Source organism: Ailuropoda melanoleuca, chromosome 5, assembly GCF_002007445.2.
Source record: "Ailuropoda melanoleuca isolate Jingjing chromosome 5, ASM200744v2, whole genome shotgun sequence".
NCBI lineage: Eukaryota > Metazoa > Chordata > Mammalia > Carnivora > Ursidae > Ailuropoda > Ailuropoda melanoleuca.
Window position 1 is genome coordinate 33212428 of NC_048222.1, and position 12328 is coordinate 33224755.

Consider the following 12328-nt stretch of genomic DNA (forward strand, 5'->3'; position numbering starts at 1 on the left):
TGAGCTTACACACACTGGATCACATGGGGAACTTTAAAAAGGAAGGAGAAAAAGATGCTTGCATCCCACATCAGAAATTGTGATTTAGTTGGCTTGGAATATGGAATCACACTTCTGAAGTGATTTAACGAGCAGGCTGAAAAGCAGCCGCTGATTTAGACTGTTGTAGTCACATACCTTACTCAGGTGCACAAATACACAAACTAAATACCCACTGAGAAAATTTGTTGAGGATTTGATTCCAATTTAAATCTTATTGCAGGGGTGCCTGGGTGGCACAGCGGTTAAGCGTCTGCCTTCGGCTCAGGGCGTGATCCCGGCGTTATGGGATCGAGCCCCACATCAGGCTCCTCCGCTATGAGCCTGCTTCTTCCTCTCCCACTTCCCCTGCTTGTGTTCCCTCTCTCGCTGGCTGTCTCTATCTCTGTCGAATAAATAAATTTAAAATAAATAAATAAATAAGTCAATAAATCTTATTGCAAAGAGGCAAATGGTGCCAACAAAATTACCAATGCTACAGCTCGTAAGCAGAAAATCTTTGAAAATCTTTTTGCCCAATGCCATAGCTTAACTACAAAGTAATAGTTTCGGTCCACCCTCCTGCATTTAAAAAAGCACATTTTAGAAACACACATCAATAAAGTTAATTTTTTAAACCTCCAACTTTAATTTGATAAAGTTGGAAAAAATGTTAAAGTTCACAGAGTACAACTGTTTATTGACTTGTTTCTTAAGCTTTAAAACTTATTTTGCCACTGTCAACATATGTGATCTTTGACAAATTTTCTAACTTCCATGAGATTGTTTCCACACCTGTAATGACATGGTTATAGATTTTTTTGAAGTCATATTGTATAACTCTGCCACTACCTTTCAATATCACTGTTTTGGTCTGACATATGAAATGAACTCTCGTGTCTCAGCATATGATTGTACTCATGACTGATTTATTACAGCCAAAGAATACAAAGCAAAATTAGTAAAGTTTCTGAAAAAGCACATGGGGAAAAGTCTGAGAACCAGACATAAGCTGCCAAGGGTCCTCTCGCAGTGGAATTACATGGGATATGCTATATTCCCCCAGCAACAAGTTGTGACAACACATGTTAAATATTGTCAACCAGGAAGCTTGTTGGAGACTCAGTGCCCTGGGTATTTATAATGGGCGCTGTTCCAATAGGTAGCCCCTGCCTGGCATGTATCCAAATTCCAGACTCCCAGAAGGAAAGTAGTGTTCAACATAAACCACAGTGTTTGCACAAACTGCTTAAGTGAGCCGCTCTTATCAACTGATAGCAGGAAACCTTCTAAGCTCTAAGTTTCCATCTAGATGCCAGTCCAGGGCCAATCTTGCAACCAGGACTTCTTAAAGACAGCAGTTCAGTCCTGCTATGTTAGCCATTTTCTGTATAGTTCCAGAAACAATTAGAGGGTCTAACAATGTTAGCAAAAGCACTGAAAACGAGTCTAAAAGCCTCTCTGATGTATTTATTTAATCTTTGGTTTACAGAGGAATACCAAGAAAATAGCCTACCCTACCTGCCCAGATGTATTCCTGACCCCTGACCTCCCATTATGCCAGATCCAAATAATTTTAGGGACGGGTTTCTTCCAAATTTCAAGGTTAGATAATTCCAATGTCATTTAAACAGTTACTGTGCGTGTGGGAAGAGTTTTCTGCTATTTCTTATAAAGCCAATTTAACCCTGACAGGAAGGTGCCCACAACCACACATGCAAAAACGAGCTAAGTAACAAAAACCTGATGTAAAGTATTGGAAAACAGAATTAAGCAGAAGAATTATGGCAGAGTGGGTCAATTCCAAGAAGGACAGATGAATTTAGGAAAAATAAGTCATTGAATTAAAATGTCAAAGTTGTGGAGGCAACTTTGCCCATTTAAAGGCAGCCACTTAACTGACTGAGCCACTCAGGCACCCCACTAAAATATTTCTTTAAACAATCACTACTAAGTTTATTTTTGAAAAGTTCTAACTGAATAGGAATAAAAGGATACTTCCTTATTAGGATACTAATACTTCCTTAACCTGATACATACATATACATACATACATAGCCTAACGGTAACTGATATAAGCATTTGGTTAATAATAAAACACTAGAAACATTCCTAGAAAGTTCAGAAATAAGAGAAGGATCTCTACCCTTATCACTATTAACATTTTTCAGAAACAAAAGACAATGCAATTAATTGAGCCAAGTTAAAGGTAAATGGATTAGAAAACAAAGAGACAAAATAATCACTATTTGCAGATAATCTGATTGCCCATTTGAAAAATCAATGAGAATCAACTGAAAAAAATATGAGAGAAAATAAAGGAGGTTCACCAAGGTGATCTTATAAATTTATTGTATGAAAATATACAGTATCCTTCCATGCCAAAAACCAACAATCAGAAAATACAAAGATTTGTAATTTATAATTAAAAAACACATCCAATACTTAAGAATAAACTCATGGAACAGGTAAAGGAAATTACCAAAGTCCATCGAAGAATTTAAGAGACATAAACAAGACATACACTGTTTGGGCACAGAAAAATCCATTGTTTAAAGAGATCAATCATCCCTAAATCACCATATGAAAAAAGCATATTTGATATTTTATTGTACTTTAAATGTTTTGAAACTTCAAAATTCAAGAAAATATTCTTGGTAGGGTTAACTTCAAAATTCAAGAAAATATTCTTGGTAGGGTTAACAGTTAAAAAACAATAATTTGACAAATGGGCACACATTAAAAATTGAGAATGAGAGGTGAAATTTTTATATTTATCAAGAGGTGTTTTAAGTTGAGAAACACAGTTCTAATTAATACAGGAATTAAAAGTAATCCTGATCACAATCACAACAGAGTTTTTAAATTAAACTGGGATAAAGGGGTTCATCTGGAAGAATATGTAATTTGGTATATATTCTGAAAAAAAAAAAAAGAACATGGGGGGGGCCAGCTTAGTGGATGAGAAAGCAAATCATAAATTAGTGCAATGAGAACAATGTCATACTAGAGAGACAGATCATTGGAATATGTTAGTCCAGGAAAAAAACCCAAGTACTACACATAGGAATTCACTATATATACAAAAATACAGCATTTCAATTCAGTGGGGAAAAATATAGAATTTTTTTCAATAAAAGATGTTGGCTAGCCATTTTTTAAAAAGTAACCTGGATATTCACACAAGAACACAGAATTAAATACATAAGGATGGCAACCTCAGCACTTTCTGTAACAATTAAAAATTGAAAAAAAACGTAAATGCCCATTTAAAGGTAACTGGATAAATAAATAATGGTAAATTTATTTGGTGGAATATTATACAATGATTTAAAAGGAATAAATTTAGATACTATTGATATTGAAAAAATCTAAAATGTATGTATGTTCATGGAAAAAATGTATTTAGTGGAAAAATGCAAAACAATATAGTAAAATGTTATTTTGTTAAATAAATTTTCAAAAAGCAAACATCAAATTGTTAACAAGGATTAACCCAAAGGATCAGGGTTGTGGGAGAATATTATGTAGTGCACTACATATTTTTGTAATGTTTAAACTTTTACAAGAGTGTTTTATTTATAAAATTTATACAAATATTTTAATAACTTTGGCCACTAAAATTACAAAATAAATTAGTTTGTGTATGAGACAGCAAGTGTTTTAATTTGCTACAACCAGTAGTACGTGATTTAGTGACTAAGAACAGTAAGCAGAGGGACTATATATTATCTCCACAGATGAAAATTAATTAACAACTTGAAGACAAGGACAAAAAGTTCATTACAAGAAGACAGGCATTAAACTAAGGCAGGAATGAGTATCAGACACTTGGATAGTGTAGCCTACTAGGACACCCTATCTGATGCACCTGAGTAAAGATCTTCACCTTCAAGATCTTCAGTATGATTTTTTTCTAGACTTAAGGCGCATTTTTTCCCAGAGGCACACACAGTGTTCTGAGATTTGCTCCTGTTGACAGCCCAAGTCTAAATTTGCTGACATTCACAGGATAGAGCAAGGGTAATCTATTCACTCAAGCTGTTCCTTCAAGGTGGGAGGAAGGAGAACAGGAAGGCAGGGATAACAAGGACCTACTGGAGGGGAGGGCAAGAATACCACCATCAGGAAACGATGCCATTCATGAGAGCATTTGGTATCATTAGTTGAGGGTTCTGGGACTTCCTATGGATTTATTTACCAGGGATGGTGGTATAGAAACTACATTCTTTCATGGCTGGGTAACTTTCATGGGTTCAAATGCATTTTTTAAAAAAATTGACTAAAGCAGCAGAACTAAAATTCCCAGGGTTACTATTTACTATGCAATAAGAAACCCACACCCATTTGTTCTAACCAAAATAATTAACGATGTCCATCGATAAAGTGAGAGCACCATATGTAGTTTATACTGTTGTAATGTTATAATTACCTCTTAAGGAGTCTGAAAAAAACAAGTCAACCTAAATAGCAATTTCTTTACTTAAAGCTCACTTCTGGCAGAACTGTTTACAAACTATTCTTTAAGAAGGGCTTTCCACATTTTTTAAAGTTTATTCTCCAGAATGTAATCAGGAAACAGACAAAGAGCAAAGTTCCACCCGGTGGAGATGCCAATGAGTCCTTGAATGCTGTATAAATCTCCCCTGGGAAGCCCTCTCTGCCCCGCCTATTTCCTGACTGAAAGGCCTTTATGGGTAAAAAGACCTTCTGCTCTTTAATTGCAAAATATAAATGATCTTTCTCTTGAGGAAAGCGATGGCATTTACAAGCATATGGTTTAGCAATTTCTTTCTGCTCTTGGTGCCCATGTGGTGTGTAATTTGCAGTAGTATTCCTTAAACTTTAAATTAATATCGCCTGGGGAGATAAAGGATATCCTGTCTGCATCTTAAGCACTCTCAAAAAATCACATTCTACTTTCTCATGGGAAGGATACCTCACTTCTTTTGATATATACTCTACCCTTGTCATCCAAAAGCCTCAATAAACAGGTGTACATGACCATACTGGTAGGTGTAACCTTGATTCTGATATTTTGCAAATCTACTTCTAAACCTTGCAGAAGAGTTCTGTCACGGGGCAGTAAAGGACCCCAGTGAGAAACATGACTGCAGTTCACAGGCATTTTCCGGCTTCAGGATTCCCCAAATGTCTTTCTGTGGGAAAGATGAAATGATTTCTAACATCCAGTCCTGTTCTAAATTCTTGTCAGTCTTATGATTTTGTATGTTTGTAAATAAATAAATGTTTATAGATATGCACAGCTTGGAACACTTTTAAAGAACCGTAATCTTAACAAAAGCATTTGACAAGATTATTTTATTGAGAGTGTATATAACTCCATTTACCAATTACCACATTGATTCTCCACTTCTTGGTCAAAGGACAAACTAGTTTCTGAATCTGTATGTAATTCATCCGATAAAAGATTTACTGAGAAAAAAAATATTTATTGAGCTCTCTTCTATGATACAGGCTCAGTGCTAGGTGATAGAAACACAAAAAGTTAATAAAAAAGATAAAGTTGCTACCTCTGAAGAACTCAATGTCTACTGAGAAAGCTAGGACTAGATGACAAATAATGTCAATTCCAGAACTAGCAAGCCATAATTTTATGATCAAGCCATAATTTTCTGATTTTTGGAAAGTAAGACATGCTATCTTCTGTAAGTACCACACTAAAACAACCACAGCTATGCTGAACAGATTATTAAATAAACAGGAACTCAGAAAATTATGTTATACTCTTCTATCAAAATAAAAGTTAATATTCAAACAATTGGCTACTTGTTCTCCAAAATGGGATGCACACATCCCAAAGAGAGTACAATACAAACCACAGTAATTTCGTAAGAAAACCTTAACACTTCTTTTGACATGTATTTTTTTAAAAGATTTTATTTATTTGTCAGAGACAGAGAGAGCACAAGCAGGGGGAGCAGCAGGCAGACGGAGAAGGAGAAGCCAGCAGCCCACAGTTCAGGGAGCCCAATGTGGGGCTCAATCCCAGGACGCTGGGATCATGACCTGAGCCAAAGGGAGACACTTAACCAACTAAGCCACCCAGCTGCTCTGACATGTATTTTTAACCTAGAAAAATGAGGGAAAAAATTAAGCTTCAGCAATACTTAGTATGTGGATGGACCTGGCCTCCTCTCGTGATCTGCATTGTCAAAAACAGTCACTTGTCTCGTAAGACAAATAAGTGTCTAGGGAATTCCACAGACAGGGCTCGTGTTCTCATTTGTTCAAGGACATATTAGGTTTACCTGTGCCTGCTTATATGAATTTTCCAAATGTTATCTGGTTTTAGTTAAATTATTGCTCACAAGATGACAAGTGGACTAAAAAAGGTTCCTGCAAGGAAACCACTGATTGAAGATAATGTAATATCGCCAAAACAAGGAAACAAGTAAATAGCCATTATGATAACTCTACTCAGATTTTATAAGAAGGTGACCCCTGCCAGTAAGTCCTAGAAATTAAATGCATACTACAGTGAATATAGACAAAAATACTGTATTATGATTATCAAACCTGCTAAAAGATTAGAATTTAATTATTGCGACTACTAAAAAGAAATGCTAATTATGTAACATGATAAAGGTGGTAATAATGGCTACAGTGGCAATAATATTACAATATATAAATGTATTAAATTAACATGTTATACACTTTGTATTTTTTTAAAGATTTTAGTTGTTTATGTTTTTGAGAGAGAGAGCACACGCTGAGTGAGCAAGAGAGAACACAAGTTGGGAAGTGGCAGAGGGAGGGGGAGAAGCAGACTCCCAGCTGAGCACGAAGCCAGATGTGGGGCTCAATCCCAGGACCCTAGGATCATGACCTGAGCCTAAGGCAGATGATTAACCGACTGAGCTACCCAGGCGCCCCACATGTTATACACTTTAAAACTGTATGTTATACGTCAAATATATTTCAGTAAAAAAATGACCCCCAAATTTGAAATAATCAAGATCATCTGAAATATATACCATTATTAACAATGAACCTCCATATAAAAGGCATTAAAACATGTTGAATAAATAAATATTGGCTGAAATGTTTTAATCCAAAAACAAGCTTAAGACAAAATTACAGTCTAGTAGCAAATTAACCATTTTGCAGGACACAGAAAGTATCTTTCACCTAATAATAATGGTTACTATCTACAGAGGACTTAGTATAAGCCAGGCAGAGTCCTAAGCATTTTATACACACCATCTTATCTAATATTCAAAGATCTGGCTTGGGAAGGTACTGTGTTTATCCCACTTTACAGATAGGAAATTGAGACACAAGATTCGGCACTTGTCCAAGGACACAGACAATAAATAGCAGATCCAAACCAAGCTCTATCAAAGTCCTGAACTTAGAAGAGCTATGCCACAGTGACATAGGAGAAATCAGAAATGATTCTGACTCTGACTCCTGCCAACTAGCTCCTCTGACCAGCAATTCTCAAACATTTTTAAGACACCCTATTCAGACTAGGTAAAATATGCCATGGGTGATAAAAATGAAACGTCCTTTTTCAAGTCAACTTTTGGAGATTACATATACATCTGCTTTACTCATATAGGGAGAATAATTCAGACTTCAGCTGCAATGTGGTTAAATTCTAGTTACTGAAAAATTACAGACCAAGAATATTGTTAATAGAAATATGCATCCATATACACCACAGGGTTAAGTGAAAACCTATAACAAACTAAACTGATAATGATACAACTGAACAGCAATTTATAATTAAAAAAACAAGAACAGAAACAACTGCGAAAAGTACAGCCAACTCATTGTACGCTGATAACATGTACCTTTCTGAAAATGTAAACTTATGCGTGTTCATATGTGGAACAGGGGCCTTGCAATGCTGCTACAGGCTACATAGTAGCCAGAATTATTAGCAGAACATCAAATTATACACCTGAAACTAATATAACACTATGCGTTAATTATACTTGAATTAAAAAACAAAATTTTTAGAGGCACCTGGGTGGCTCAGTCGGTTAAGCATTAGGTCATGATCTCAGGGTGCTGGGATTCAGCCTCATGTTGGGTTCCCTGCTCAGCTGGGAGTCTGCTTGTCCCTCTGCCCTACCCCTCATGTGCGCGCTCTCTCTCTCTTTCTCCCTCACAAATAAAATTTAAAAAATAATAAATAAATAAATAAATAAATAAAAATTTTAAAAGGTAGTAACAGCACCTATGTGTCATTTATCCAGGTACATATTAAAATACTAATTTTTTTTAAAATTAGAATCCTTTATAAATTCTAGTATTATGCTAATGTGGATTTATGAAAGCCACATTTTGCATACCCTTGATGCTTCACTTGATTGGTTTTTAATAAGTTGCCAAAGGATATATATAAATGAAAGACTATGAGATCAACTGACACTTGCCAATGTTTTTTGATCAGGGCTAACCAGTGGCCTTGGGCCATCTTTTGAGAAGCATTCTCCTAGACTAGGCAATGCTCCTGGCTCAGCTTGGCAATGATCTAATTTTGTGGTGGTTGGGAGAAGCTATTCTATTATTCAGTCACAAAATATCTAAGACTCCCACGGCAAAGCAGCCCAATATATAACTTGGAATATTAATTTTATTTTCTATTCAATTTAAGCTGTCTTCAGTTTCTCTGGATTCAATCTCTAAAACAATCTTTGCCAAATACCCACAAACGAACAAAAGCATTTAAATCAGGTATCCTAGAACAAAAAAACAAATATCAAATGACCCAAGTGAGCTTCATTCTGTTATATTTTTTAAACATATACATTCTGTTATGTTTTTCAAACATATAAACCCATATACTGAAGCTTGCTTCTTCTTTCTTTCCTACAAAGGACCTTCTTAAGCTTATGCTTCAGAAAGGCGTTAAATCGCTATATTTTATTAATCTAAGTTCTGAATGTTTATCCAAAGACCTGCATTATCCAGCTACCAACCTTCCCTCAGTCTCTCAGCTCTTGTTTGTTCCACTGTTTAACTCCCTATAAGGCAACCTTTACACAATAGGATGACTTTAGGGAATGACAAGTCACAGACTGCAATACTAAGAAGGAACTATCACTTACAGTTCTCAGAGTTTATGTAACTACCCTTTTTGAGGTTCTCAGCCTTATTGGTCCCAAGTCCATTGAAAACTGCATGAACTGTATGCTGGGAGCAAACAAATATATATGTACCTAGAGCCAAAAAGCAAAGAAAAAGTCATGATGAGTGCAGAGGTTATTAGTTGTAATAATATTTGAAAATACAGGACAAGCCATTTCTGTTTAATTTCTTCAGCAGCAACTTATGGGTCTGTAATATTCTTGCCCAGATTTAAATCATATGTTATTTTCCTAATTAATAAGAATTATTATAGCATGAACTCCCATTAAAGCAGTGGAATAATCAATTGCAACAATTTAATTTCTTTGTAGCAAAGCTACTGTGAACATTTGCATTATTGTCTGTGTAAAGGAAATTGGCTTTTCATTTGTAGATGTTATAAAAATGTTCTACTGTGCATACGTTGATGCAGTTTGTTAAATACCAATATCCAGGCTATTTGCTGTGAATTGTGAATTTTAAAAAAAGATCAAGTCTGAGAAGTTAGTTCACCTAAAATCTTGGATTTATAAGCTTATTTGTTGCCATTCTAGAACACAATCTAAAGGAAATGTTCACAAATTATACTCAGCTTCCTTTTGTTTCTTCCCTTTAGTTTTATGGGCATGTCTTTATTCCTTCAACATAACATTCCCTACTGCGATGAAAAAACAAAAGAATAAAAATCAGAGATAATTATCATCATGTAGACTAGGAGTTACTGTCCAAAACAACAGCCACTGATCCAAATTTGTAACCAAAGCTAAATAAATCTACAGCCAAATTCAAAGCTATAGTGTAAATGTAAGAATAAGGGAATGAATAGCAAATGTCAAGCAAATTAACTTTCATCTTAGCAACGGAAAAACTTAGGCAAAAAGTTCAAGTCCATGCCTCTTAAGATTAGTAAAATGTACTTGTCCTTTAAAACTGCCACCCTGTCATTTTCTAAACTTAATCTTACCCCAAATCTTCCACAAATCCCTATGAATAAGCAAATATGTGGCCTGCCTTTCATCCTCTTCTGGTGCATGTATAAACTTCACTTACACTCTGGGAGAATAAAACCCATAAAACAAGAGAATAATGTATGTTTTTTTCATTTTATTTTAGAACAAAAACTCTAAAGGGTAGTGTATGGGTCTTCTATATTCTGTGCACTAATACCCCCAAGATGCTACTGAATAATTGATAAGCTTATGATTAGACTGCTATCCTTGGTTCTGAACAACATTCATGGACCAAATTTAATTCACATCTAATATTGAATTCTATCTCTTTTATCATGATCAAAATATGCATCAAGGATGATCTCTGTTCCTTAGAATTTCATCAGTCGGGGGCACCTGGGTGGCACAGGGGTTAAGCGTCTGCCTTCGGCTCAGGGCGTGATCCCGGCGTTAAGGGATCGAGCCCCACATCAGGCTCTTCTGCTATGAGCCTGCTTCTTCCCCTCCCACTCCCCCTGCTTGTGTTCCCTCTCTCACTGGCTGTCTCTATCTCTGTCAAATAAATAAATAAAATCTTAAAAAAAAAAAAAAAAGAATTTCATCAGTCGATTCTTTACCTAAAGTCATAATCTTGATGATATGGGACCAGCTCAGCTACAGCACCAACTCGGGATGTCACTGACACAAATTCTCACAGCCCGTCAAGAAAGATACCAGGACCATGCCTTTATAAGAGAAACCGGCCTACAATGCAGGCACCTTAGGAATAAATATATTGACACAAGAGGAAGAGAATCTATTCATACTTTATAAGCAGAATATTTCTGAAGGTCATTTCTAAGAGAAAAAATAAATTGTGATTAATAAAGTTTTTAATACTAAGTTGGATTTCATTTAATTGAAACAGCATTACATTATTTGACAAACATAAAATGATCGAATGTAGCAGAAACGGCCTAAGTTTATAAAGAAAGAAGCAGTTTATGTTTTACTTGGCCAACCGGGTAGGGATTAATGCTGATAAGTTAACAAGACTGTCAAAACGCTGTGCTGTACCACGAGCATATCTAAAGTAACCCATACGCCCTGTAGATAAGGTGGGTTTTAAATAATAGAAGAAGGTAGCTTTTTAAGGATATTAAGTAAAAGAAGATGTTCCATATAGACAAGATGGCCAGGGCAGGAGTCTTAGGGCAATATCTGAAAATGTGAGACTGAAAAGGAAGTTTGTCTTTTTGGGGTTTTTTTGTTTTTTAAAATTTTGTTTATTTATTTGACAGAGAGCACAAGCAGGGAGCGGCAGAGGAAGTGAGAGAAGCAGACTCTCCCGCTGAGCAGGGACCCTGATGTGAGGCTCAATCCCAGGACCCTGGGACCATGAACTGAGCCGAAGGCAGACACTTAACCAACTGAGGCACCCCAGGAAGTTTATTTTGAGTAACAACAGAGAAGAGATAGAAACAGATACACAGCATGGTAGAACCTTATAATATAAAACCTGTCGAAAATTAAGATGCCCCCAGGGAACACATATCTGAGACTCAGAAGTACTCATACATTCTGCTGGGTAAGATCTAAACAAATCATTTCAAGTCCTAAGACTCAGTTTCTACCTTGGAAAAGGGGTGGGGGCGAGGCAACATTCTGTGGTAACTTCAAGTTCTAAAACTCTATAGCTAAATCGTATGTGTAGGAAACAATGCTCTTATATACTGGTGGAAATATAAACTGGTTCAGCTTTTTGGAGGTCGGTCCAGCAGAATTCACGAAATTCTTAAATATCCATTTCCTATAACCCCACAATTGTACTTCCAGGAATAGATAAGGTCATAATTAAGCATTGCTTGTAACAGCAAAAAGCCAGGGAACTAAACATCCATCAGTACCACAAGCGGAAAATAACATCAACAATCTTCAGAGAGGGGAGTGAGTGCGAGGGGCCCACAAGGGGACGAACGGGAAGTTTTACGTTTAAACTCAATGTACTTCCGAAGTGTTTCCTTCTTTTAAAACAAGAACTGATTTATCTTTTATATAATGGCATTTCAAGAAACTTTAAGAAGTGTTAACTTAGAAAAAGGTGATGAGATATTTATGTTTATCAAAAGGAAGCTTTTTTTTTCTTTAAAGAAAAGGATGAAAACCCCAGATCTGATTTGTTGCACTTTACTGAGAAGCAGTTGTGAGGAGAAATGAGCAAATGCTGATGCAGAGAGAAATTTAGTAAATAACAGATTTTAAGAGTTGGCTGAAAATGA

General features: G+C 35.9%; 1 protein-coding gene across 7 annotated transcripts in view; it reads right to left on the reverse strand.

Annotated features, from left to right (window-relative positions):
* The window catches only part of BTBD9 (BTB domain containing 9), a 402059-nt gene that overhangs the window by 366173 nt on the left and 23558 nt on the right, over window positions 1–12328 (reverse strand). The window contains exon 2 of one of the 7 annotated variants that reach the window (XM_034660143.1): window positions 871–876. The exons of 5 other annotated variants lie outside the window; for them this stretch is intronic. The gene's annotated coding sequence lies outside the window, so the exon portion shown is untranslated. Of the gene's footprint in view, window positions 1–870; window positions 877–9101; window positions 9213–12328 lie in introns of those variants that run through there. One more of the 7 variants, XM_019807534.2, reaches the window with a different exon arrangement.